General features: G+C 50.5%; 1 pseudogene; it reads left to right on the plus strand.

Annotated features, from left to right (window-relative positions):
* The first annotated feature begins 10,761 nt into the window (after positions 1-10,761).
* On the plus strand, positions 10,762-11,418 carry LOC109435759 (tRNA-splicing ligase complex subunit RTRAF pseudogene; annotated as a pseudogene).
* Positions 11,419-12,028: the final 610 nt, after the last annotated feature.

The raw sequence follows: 12,028 nt of genomic DNA on the forward strand, positions 1-12,028 counted from the left end.
CAATTCAGTGGTTTTCAGTATCTTCACAGAGTTGTATGGCCATCACCACTCTCTAATTCCAGAACACTTTCATTACTCCAAAAAGAAACCTGTCCCCATTAGCAATTACTTCCCATTCCTCCTCTCTCAGCTGCAGGCAACCAGCAATCTACTTTCTGCCTCTATGGATTCGTCAATTCTGGGCTTTTCATAAGTGGAATTACACAGCATGTGGTCTTTTCCACATTGCAGCAGATATCAGTACTTCATTCCTTTATATGGATGAATAATATTCCATTGCATGGATATACATACTGATTTTTTAAAAGCGTGTCCTCATTAGAGAAAGTTTATAAAACAAAAAAGTGAAAATAAAAATTTTTAAGCTGTCCATGTGTTGCTACCCACGTGTGACTCCCAGCGCGCCCCCAACAGGCATTGTCTGTCGTTGGCAGCAGTCCCCTGGGAGACTCTCAGCAGGCTCCTAGCAAATAAGTGAATCGAAATTCGAACTTATTTCTCTTATGCACAGTTATTTAATTTTACTCAGGCTCACACCAGATGTAAGGTCATATATCCTATTTTGTTTGGTCCAGAGAATGGGGCTTTAGCTCTCAGATGTCCTAGGATGCGCAGGTATTTGAAATCCCCTCCCCCACATTCCTGCTGAAGAAAGGATGGAGGGGATGCCGTCAGCCCCCCGGTCCACCTAGGGATCACTCCTGAATTGCTCCGCTCAACTCCAGGTCCCAGGAATTTTTTTAATGGATAAAACTCTTAGGTTTATTTCTGTTTAAGTCTGAGGAAGAACTGAGACTACTCAGTGTTTGATCCTACCGGCTCAGCAACCTGAGTGGCGGGGCGCTGCCACCTGCACACCTTCACACCATCCTGCTACCTCAGGGGAGTCCCGCTCAATTCAGGAGCTGGAACATTGCAGTAGCCCTGATGTCCTCTGTGGTCACGGCTGCCCTGGTTTCTCAGTGTCTTTTGGACGCAGTGAAGGTAGACCAGCTGTGAGAAGGTGCTTGGGGAAAGTGTTGGCGTCTGCCCTCTGGGGCCTGCTGGGCAAGCTTCCCTTCAGTGTCACAGGTCAGACTCAAGTTGGTCTGCAAACAGAAGGGCCAAGTGGCCCAAGAGACCTGCATGGATCATGAAATATGGGGAAGAGCAGAAGAGAGCACCAGCCATTTTCCACATTTTCATCTCTCCTTAAAGCCCCAGGAATTTGGCCCATGGATCTAGAGAAACTGGCAGCCATCCAAAAGGGGGTGGGTTGCTGAGCCCAGTGGGTAGTGGAGCCCGAGTAAGTTGAGCTGCTGAAGTAAAGATGATGATGATGATGATGATGATGATGATGATGATGATGATGATGATGCCAGCACTACTGGGTATGTGGTGTGTGCGTAGCACTGAGCTACATCTTCACAGGAATTCTCTCACTCACCTCACAGTGTCCTGAAGCGGCCCTATTATCAGACGGGAAGCGGCAGAGAGGCGACTGACTTGTCCAAGCTCGACACCCACAGAAGTGGGCCTGAAGGTAAACTGGCCGGCTTGCGTACAGCACACCCTGAATGCCTCCCAGGCTGTAGCCACTGCTGTCCAACCTTCTTCAGACCTCTGTGGCCAGTCCCTGCCCTTTGGCCTTCATTAAATACAGAGGTTGGTCCTCGTCCCAACCTGGTACATGTCCACCAGCACCCGCTCTGTCAATATCTCCACCTGTGCAGCTGGCATTGGTGGCAGAGGTGCTAGAAGGAGATTGAGTGGGAAGAAAGCATCTTTTCCTGTTTTTGGTTACCATCAACATCCAGTGGGGGCAGAGGGTTCCTCACCCAGCATGCTTTGGCCCCAGAGCTGGCCACACTGCACCCCTCTGAGGGAGGAGTGAGCAAATAAAAGGCTCCCCCCACCCACTGAGCCCAAAGCACCCCCCGAGCTGGCCACCCCTTGCCAAGCTCCAGGCTTCCTTGTGCCTCAGCCCGACTGCGAGCTGTTGTCTGGGCCCCTCGGAGCCCCGTAGTGCTCACTCAGCACGCCAGCACCTAGCACCTACCCCTGGCGTGGAACGCCCTGTAGGAAGTACCAGTGTGGGTTCTCTTTGTTGAATGGACACTGCCCAATCTCAGCCTCGGTTCTCTTCTCTAACTCTAAACTTCTTCTTTGGGGCTCCATCTTAGTGGACAGGTCGTGGGGTCTGGACCCTCCCTTAATTCTAGTTTGACCTCAGGCCCAACATGTCCGCCCACTGCCGTCCAAAGTGGCCCCCACCTGGTAAGGCCCTGAATTCTGGGCTATGTTCTCCTCTTGGCTGTGACAGCTCATGTCAGTGCTCACTGGCCACGCAGTCACCACCCTAGTCTTGTCATGTTGCCTTCACATGGATTCACTGGGCAGACTGGCACAGGCTTCCTGGAAAGTGATTCATGGTTGGGGCAAGTGTCTAATAGTGTTCACACCCTTTAAGTCAGTAATCCCTTTTTAGGGAATTGACACAAACGAAGTGACCAGCCGTGCCGACAATGACACATAAATGTGCCCCCTGCGGGAGTATTCAGAACAATTGGAAAATGATTCCATAAACTATGTTATTCCTACATAATCAAATGTGATGAAGCCCTTTCAACGCTGTTCATGGAGTTTTATAATAACACGGAAAGAAGATTAGATATAATGGGAAGTGACAGTGCACAGGAGAAAAAAAACGGAAGGAAACACACCAAAATGTTACTTACTAGTGGATGCTTCACTTTTGTGCATTTTCTGCACTTTGGACAAGAGGCAGCTCCACCTAAATTCCAGCCCATGTCTTTGGGAAATGGGATGCACTGACAGACACAGGCGATGAGGTAAAGGAGTAAGCAGAGCACCCCAACTAAGTGAGAACCCCAGGGCAGGGGCGGGGGGGCACATCACTCTGCATAATTGTCATCAGAAGAGGCTTTCTCCACTGGCCAGGAACTCTCCTGCTTGACTTTTGGGCTTTCCAGCAGCTCTGTCCAAACTGCGGTGCCTGCCCCCGGAGCGCCTGCTCATTCAGCCCGAAGAGGTGCCTGCGTGACATAATGCGTCATCAAACAGCTGGCAGGCCTACTGTGCACTGGCCCAGCGTGCACGGAAAATAACCACATCACACATGGAGGAGCCGCCAACCAGAGCAGCAGGGAGGTGCCCTGGGGGAGGGAGACACCGGAGGAAGAAGATGAAAAGGTGCCATTTCTAAAGGAAGACACATAGCCTGGAAGCTCAGTCTACTGTATATACAATCGATTATTGTTATTCGCGGCAGTGAATATAGAGTCGCTGCAAACACTGCATGTGTGAGCTGAGCCACTGTACCCAGGTAAACACCAGGTTTGGTACTGCAAGCCCCTACTCACACGTTTTTCTCAACCAGCAGATACATAACTTTGCTTATGTGTGTTTCTACTTAAGGATACTTTACTTAATATACATTGTTGATTCATTAACATTGAACTCACGACTGACAGCACTATAACGCCTGCCTCAACAAGACTCATCTCTGTATGTTCTCCGTGAGTCCCCATCACAGCTTGTGGCTCTCAGGAACATTTGACAGCACTCAGGTCTGCTGTTGTTGCCATTTTAAACAGCAAAATCACCAACAAAAGCACAAAAATGCAAAAACCGTAATGCAAGAGATTGTGAAAGGGACCCTTGTTTAGAGTCTGAGAGCTGGAACCAGAGGACAGAGCTTCACCCTATTCACCCTAGCGGGGAGGGTGCACATTGAGCAACTCAGATTTTTATTGTTCTGTGCGCATCCACCAATGACCTTGAAAGTGCAGCAACTGTGGATTATGGGGTCACAAACAAATTTTAGTAAGTAAATGAATTCACAAATACAGAATCCACAAATAATGAGCACCGACTGTATACACACCCATAAGCAATGGATGAATTTAATTATGTAAGACTCTGCCTGTCAAAATTCCGATAAAGTAGAAAGACAAAGGACACAGTTTCTTAATTCATAAATTGTTCCCACAAATCAGTAAGTAAAAACCAACAACCTGATAGGAAAATGGACAAGCCATGGAAGTAGAAAATTAATGGAAAAAACCCACAAATGTTGCTTATAATAAAAAAATTTCCTATTAAAATTATGAAAAACCTCATGATACCATGTTCCATGATCAGGTTGGCAAAAATGAGACAGTGTGAAAGTGCTGAGAGATGCGGCCACGAGGACAGACTCCCCGGTGGCAGCGGTCCTCTGTTCTATGGACAATAATCACGAACACACATGCCCTTTGCGAACAAACTAGGAAAGGCTTTGCTAGAAATAAACGATAAAGATTTATTCGAAGGTCTTAGAGTTTGCAAACTGGGAACACAGCTAGGTAAAAACCCAGAAGTGTTCCAAAGGAGAAAGAAAAGTTCAAAGAGTTCTTATAGTAAAAAGCACATTCTTGAGAATTATTAATATCAGTCCTGCATTCTTAGCCCTAGGATTGGCCCAGGAGAGTTACCCGTCAGATGTCAGGCAATCTGGATAATGGATGTCAGGTCGGTGTATACCTGAGTCTTTCAGGGAGTAATCAGTTGGCCTGGAACCTCAAATCCTTCAGGGATAATTAGAGGGTCACCTGGAGGTCCAGGTGTAGATCCAGGTGTTGGTGCAGGATAGGAAAGTTCAAAATAGTTTAAGCTTCCAAGCCAGTTAGAGCAAAAATGGAGTCTTTCCTCATGCCTCAACCTTCATAATGTTGATAATTTTAGCACCGTGGTTAAAATGACTCATTTTATACATTCCCTGTCTGCACTCTTTCCTCACCTTGGACACAAGAATCCTATCCCCAGGAGTTTACCTGAGCATGTACACATTGCTGCTCAAGGGCAGAGCAGTTTATCCTAAGTGACTCCGTCTCTCCATACTGTAGTAGGGCTCATCTGGGTACCGTCAGTTCTGTGTGCAGAGGTTGCACTATGTCCACGTCTCACTTCCTCCAATGTCTGGGAGTGAGGCCCTCTGTGTGTCAGATGGCAGCCTGTTCACAGAGCCAACAGCCAGTCTGGCATCCCGCTGTCGTGTGTGGGAGTAGGGAGTCAGGAGGAACTTGGTCTGCAGACCCACAACATGGGGGCAGGTGCCAGGGAGGGGCCAGGCCTAGGTTTGAGCTTCCTCAGTTCATTTCTGCTGAGGCAAGCCACCACCCCACCCCCCCAGCAAGGCAAAGGCCCCTCCTACACAGGGCCAGCAGGCTGGGGACAACACATACCTGTGGATACAGGGGGGCCACCTGTGTCCACTATTAGTCTTCCATGCATCACAGGGCGTGTCCCCCAACACCTTGCAAATACTGTCACTCCCTGGGTTGGTTGGTCCGAGCCCAGCACACACGTCCTGATTTAAGGTCCCAAGGAGACCACTTCATGAAGTAGGAATTGTGATGCTGCATTTTACAAATAGAGAAGGCAGGTTCTGGGACACCAATTACCTGCCCAAGGTCACAGGCACACGGTGGGTCCCTGGGGGGCAGAGGTAAACAGGCAGAGGCCCAGCCACCCTCCAGGCACCCACAGGTGCCCCACTGTGGCTCAGATGAGGTTGGCGCAGGCTTGCTTTTGCTTTTCTCAACTTTTATTTTGAAATATTTGAAACGTTATGAGATTTTACCACCACTGCCTTTTTATTCTCTCTTTGCATACACAGCACACACCGATTATTGCTTAGTCCCTTCAGGAGCTTCTGCTTCTGCCCCCTCTATCCTCTGCCTGTGTTTTACACTAGTCACCTGCTGGGACCTGACAAACAGTGGCTCTTCTTTTCCTGTTCATAGACTCTGGGTTCAGAAGTGAGAACACTTCTGATTCTATTTGTGTTCCCCTTATAGCAGTGCACATTACTCAGGACACGTTTCTTGAAGTGACAAAACTCAAGCTCAAACTGGCTTAAACCAAAAGGAAATTTATTGACTCAGTTAGTGGAAAATCTGGTAAGCAGCTACAGTTTCAGGTGTGACTGGGCCCAGGTGCTCCAGTGATGTGTCCAGAGCCTCCAGTGATGTGTCCAGAGCTTTCAGCTCTGCTTCCTTCTGTGGTAGCCTCGTGTGCATTTTGACCCTTTCTAGAGGCAGTGCTCACAGCCTCCAGCAGCTCCAATTCGATATTCCCTGCTTCTCCCTTGGTGGCCCTAAGAAAAACTCTGCAGTGGAATCTCATTGGTTGACAGGTCATGTGCCCATCCCTGAACTATCCCCACGGCCCAGGCTGGAACACTCCAATGGGCCAGACCTGAGGCACAAGTCTCCTGTGGACTGAAGGACTGGGTGTGGGAGGAGGGCTTCTCCAAACCAAGGGGAAATTGATCCTCCAATGCCCTGACCTTGACCTTGGGGAAGCAGGCTGGGAGTGTCTTGGACAACCCCGCACACAGGAAGTGTTCCTTAAACACTAACGTCCCCTTCCCAGGCTTAGCACTCCACACATATCTGCCAAGGGAGTAGGTGGCACCCTCATGGGGCCATCAGGCTGCAACATCTGTTTTTCTAGAAGATTTTATATGAACTGCACATCAATAAATGAAGTCACTAATCAATAAACCACAACAGTGACCATCTGATGAACAAATCCTTAACAATCTTAGAGATGGAACTGCCATTTTACAAGATAATTGGACACCGGTGACCAGAATTGTCCTCTGCCTTAAATAAAAACCTGCAATATGACTGGTCCCCACAGGGCACCAGCAAGGTACTGTGGGTAGCCTTGGGCCAGGGGCATTGTCCACATCAGTGTCACAGGGATGGCCAGGCCAGAGTGGTGCCCTGGCCCCCACAAGATAAGGACAGGAGGGCAGTGTGTGCGGCACGGGGTGTGACATGGCTCTGGTCTGTGTCTCTGAGGCTTTGGGGCGGCGGGGGGCAGGCCAGGAGGCCTTGGGCCTGAAGTTGAGGGGTGGAGGCCAGCACAGACATAGGCAAGAGCAAACCAGGCCTTTTAACAGATTGAGAAATCGAGTCCTGGAGTGGGTAAGAAAGCTGCTGGAGGGCACCCAGTGAGCAGGGCACAGAACCAGGGCTCCAGGTCCTATGAGGCCTCATCCCAGCCCAGAGGGAGCTTTTTTCGAACGAACAGTCATCTAATGTGTGTGTCAGTTTCTGAACAAGAGCAATAGGGCTGGGGTGAGGGTAGGCAGGCAGATGGGGCTGGGTTTTAAAAGAGAAAGATAAAACTGACTAAATTAAAAACGTTCAGAAACAAGATTGAAAGGCAGCATTTACTTGAAAGAGATTTGCAGCAAGTATGGAAGATGAGGGGGCTTGTCCTTAATATGCAAAACGCTCGTACGAGTCGATATGACTGCAGTGTGGAGGGAAAGCCCAAATTCCCGAAAGAAAAGAGAGCAAAGGACATGCTCAGACCTAAGGTCACAGGATGTCTAGAACCCAGTTGGGTCTCACGGGGAATTAACCAAAGGCGTCTTCACCTGGAGATTAGCAGTCCTTGTTTTAACAGTAAGACCTGCAGCTGGTGGACGGCCCAGACTGCATGCTGTGGGCCGGTCGGTCGGACAGCCTTTCAGGGGGGCAGGCTGGCAGACTCTCTCACTTACTCCTACTCTTGAACTCCATTTTGGAACCTACCCCGAGGAAAGCAAAGATTTAGGCCTAGAGTTGTTTATCTCAGAATTACTTGAAACGATCAGGTTCCAGCAGGAGGGCCTGGGTAACACCACTCCCCACACCCCTCACACCCTTTATCCTAAGCCATGGGCTTTGAGATGGCTGTTACCACAGCACGCGTGGACTGATACACTCAGCACTGAGTTCAGCGGACAAGGGAGCTTGGCGTATCATAGAAGCTATACCAATAATTGTTAAAACAGCAAATAAAAGAATGATCTCCGAAAAAAATACTGCAAGAAAATACACCGGATATCAGCAGTGGTTACATCTGGGTGGATTCCATTTTTCCTTTGTGCTTTTGCGATATTTTCAAATGGCGGCCACAGCTGTCCCTCAGCTCTGCTGTGCACTGCACACGCGTGGCCAGCCCTGAACCAGCTGCTGGGGCAGAAGTTTATGCACTTATAATTGTGATAGATTTTACTACATCATCCTCAGGAGAGGCTGTACTGATTTTACCCCACCAGCCAAGCAGCCTCGCCCGCAGAGTGTGTTAATTGACTTTGCTTAGGAGAAAAGCAATATCCCAGCCAGGCTTTAATTTCCGTGTCTCTTATTAGGCGTGAGCTCAGCCTCTGCACTCAGGTCCAGGCCTGTCACCCGTCCCTGCCTGGGTTCCAACTGTGAGTCCTGGGTCTGGGACACAGCACAGCAGGACTCCCAGCTGCCAGGATGAGATGTCTGGGCCTCCTCACCTGTGACCACGCTCATGCAGGACACAGTGTGGACGATACCTTCCCACAGAGGAGACAGGCCGGCCATGCCCATGAGGGGCTCAAACCCACTCAGCCATCTCCTCTATAAATCACGGAGAAAGTGTGTGCCCGCTCTCAGGGCTGTGGAAAGATTCAACAAGCCAGACAGTGCGGCGACGAAGGCATCTGTGTTGTTCTCAACATCTTACAAGGGAGAAGGCAAGGCTCGAGGTGCCAGGGGCTTGTCTAGGCCATTCCTATCACTCTGAAATCACCGCCATCACGGCATCTGCCTCTCCCCCGCCACAGCATCAGGCCCCAGCCCGGGGACCTTGTCTCTCTGGTTCCAGTGCTTCCCTTGCCCCAATAGGGCCCGAGCTGGTGTAAGCTGAATGGACTGGGTAATGAACCCTCTTCATTGCTCCAGGGACCCCATGAAGCAGGGTCTTAGCCCCAAGACGATGGCTGTAGGAAGTGTGGCCTGGACTTAAGTCTGGCCCCTGGACTGCCCCAGGCCAAACCTAGACTGGGGACCCCACTGCACGCTGGCCCCTTAGGCCTCAGTTTCCCATCTGTACACTGTCGTGGTGCTGCTGACTTCCGAGGTCACCGTGAGGGTGACAGAGCAGGTGTCTGCAGTGCTTGGAGCAGGCAGTCCAGGCCTGAGCACAGGAGGATGGGTCAGTGGGGTTCCAGGAGGCTAGGGCCTGTGCCCCTGAGGCCTCCAGCCACCCCAGATCACACTCGTGCTGGGTCACAGCTTCCCTCCCAGGGCTCGCTGTCGGCCTGGGTGAGGGCAGCTGGAATGACCACTTAGTCCATGCCTGGTCCCCCCCAGTCAAACCCACCCCCGCTGGTCACCAGGCCTGCTTACAGCCATGCCCAGCACTGTGGTAGAGAGCAGGGTACCCCATGCCATGTGGACGAGTTGCTGTGGGAAGTACTACTCAGTCCAGGCTGTTGGTGGTGGCACCTGGGGAGGGGCCAGCACGGTCCAGGGGTACGCAGGGTCCCAGCACCCCAAAGCACAAGAGCCAGCATTCACGCACATGGCCCCAAGGCAGCAGGGCCACTGTCACCCCCACAGAGGAAGTGACCACCAAGGACAGTGGCACGGATGCATCCTTCATCTTATTTCAGCCAGGGCTCCGAGGCCGGGCCCTGCTCTGCCCCCTCACTGCCCCCACCCCGGGAAGCCCCCACTCCCACCCCAGCCCTGGCAGGTGGGGCGTAAACCTGCATCCTTGTGAATGGTGCCCACTAGCTGGGGACTTGATCTCACGGCAGCGTTTTAATCCTACCTTTTCCGACAGGAACACCACGCAGGACGCCACCTCCTGGCGGTAGGTGTCTCCCCTACGCTGTGCCCTGCTCGTTTCCCTCCATGTGGGCTGTGGGAGGTGACAGCTTCAGTGTCCATGGAGGTACTTTCTGCATATGAACCCTATCACCCCTCGGTTTGCCCAGGTGGTATGGGCCAGGCACATGGCTACCTCGCTTTCCTGAAAATGCTGGTCATTTATTGATTCGTTTGTTGATATTGTAAACCCTCTCCACCAGAGAACACAGCTCACACCCAGAAAAGCGTGAGGCCGTGTCAGCTCATGGTGCTGGCGACTGCCCTGGGCTCCATGGGGCTGGTCCCATCTGGCCTCACCCTGACCTCGCTGTAGACCCCTGAGGTCAGAGGTCGTGGTGGGCAACCTAGCAAACCTGTGAAGATGGGGACACACTTTTGTTAGTTCTGTTGCAGTGCCAACAATGTGTGTTACTTAGCTAAATGAGTTAACCTCCTCAAGGGACTGTTTGTAAGTCTGGGGTTGTTCTAAGTGAGCCCCACGCCGGGGCCTGAGGGCTGACTGCTGGCCCTGCTGGCATCTCCAGGATAGGAGCACTGTGCTTTCGAGATGCCTCCAGCTGCACTCCTGATCCCCCTCCAATGTCACTGCCCTGGGACTGCACAATGGGGCCCCGGGGCCAGTGAATACCCCCACCTCAGCCTGCACATCCCAGGCCTCCAGGGGTGACTCCCAGGGGTGTCTGCCACATTGCAATTTTCCATTATGTCCCCCCAAAGAAAGAATCACGGGAAGAAATGAACAGGAATGTGAACTCAACAGAAAGCTGAAAATGTCTAGAAATTGGACAGAAATGTCTAAAAAGGCTCTGGGGGTGGGGCAGGGGGCCAGCATAGTAAGGGCATGAGCCACCCTGGGCCACCACATTTTCATACTGACCAACAATCTTTTTCTTTTAATGGAGAAATAATTCCCATGCCATAAAAGTCCCCCTTGAAAGCATATAACTCAATGGTGTCAGCACATATATAGACTCATGCAACCGTTTCCACCCAGTCCAGCACAGTCTCAGAAGAAGACTTGGCCTCCGGCTGAAGGCCTGGGCCCAGTGCAAGAAGCAGGGCCCTTGTCCCCATGGAGCTGACGGCCCTGACCACCAGGATCTGCTGCTTCAACTTCAAAGATGAAACAGAGTTTAGAAACTGTATTGCTTGCCTTAAAGACCAGAAAACCAGATATTACCAGATTGAAGAGAGATAATTTAAGAAATATCCACAGCAGTGACCGGCCCAAGTTCTCTGAAAAGTATCTCAGAAATGTCAGCTGTACTTGCAAGATTCAGAAAGCTTTAGCTGTCAGACTAGAATATGGAGATGATGCTGAAAAACACAAGTACTTGGTACCTGGTAACACAAAAAACGCTGACAGTGCAACTACAGACGTGGGGTGGGGTCGGGGGCTGGTGAGTCTGGATGTAAATAACCCTGATTTTGAGGCTGGTGTCACTCTGGCTCCCCTTTAGCATCAGCATGCAGCTCTGACTGTGGCCCAGCAGCCCTGACACAGGACGCAGCTGCTAACGCAAATCACATATGGGAGGGCTTGCCTACTGCTTTAGACAAGCCTCTTCTTGCTTTTGACACAGGAGATGCAGCTTTCAATGGAGCTGCTCCAAGTCTGCAATTGCTGCATATGGAGGAGCTCAGAGAGCTACAGGCAAAAATGAATGAAGCCACATTATGGACGCAAAGACAGACCACAGACTGGGAAAGTCGGAAGATCAACAGTTGAGGATTTCAGCTGCTCACCTGCTTAGTATACTCGGGCATGTGTTTGGAAATTTTAATGGTGGAACCCCAGAAAACTGACTATCTTCTAGAGATTTGTCATCATTCCTTTTCCTTTAATAACGTTTGGGAAATAGTAGTTAAAAAAAAGACTACCAAGCAGTCACTCCCCACTCCCCCGCCCCCAGACCTTGACAATCACTAGTCTCTGTCTCTGGATTCACCTATTCAGGACATTTCATATAAATAGAATCACACACTATATGCCCTTTGTGTCTGGCTTCTTTCACTCACCTAATATTTTCCAGTTCTTCCACGCTGTAACGTGTGTCAGAGCTTCATTCCTTTTATGGCTGAATATCATTCCATTGCACAGATGGATCATAATTTGTTTATCCATCACCCATGGATATTTGAGTTGCTTCCACTTTTTTTGGCTGCTATGAACATTCATGTGCACATTTTTGTATACACTTATGTGAAGTTGCGGGTCATAAGGTCACTCTATGGTAAGTAACCATTTGAGGAACAGCCAGACTGTCTTCCACAGTGGCTGCAGCATTTTACATCCCCACCAGCCCTGTATGAGGGTTCCAGTTTCTGCACATGCCTGC

Source organism: Rhinolophus sinicus, chromosome 16 (genome assembly GCF_057876585.1).
Source record: "Rhinolophus sinicus isolate RSI-liver-muscle chromosome 16, RSI-T2T, whole genome shotgun sequence".
Taxonomy (NCBI): domain Eukaryota; kingdom Metazoa; phylum Chordata; class Mammalia; order Chiroptera; family Rhinolophidae; genus Rhinolophus; species Rhinolophus sinicus.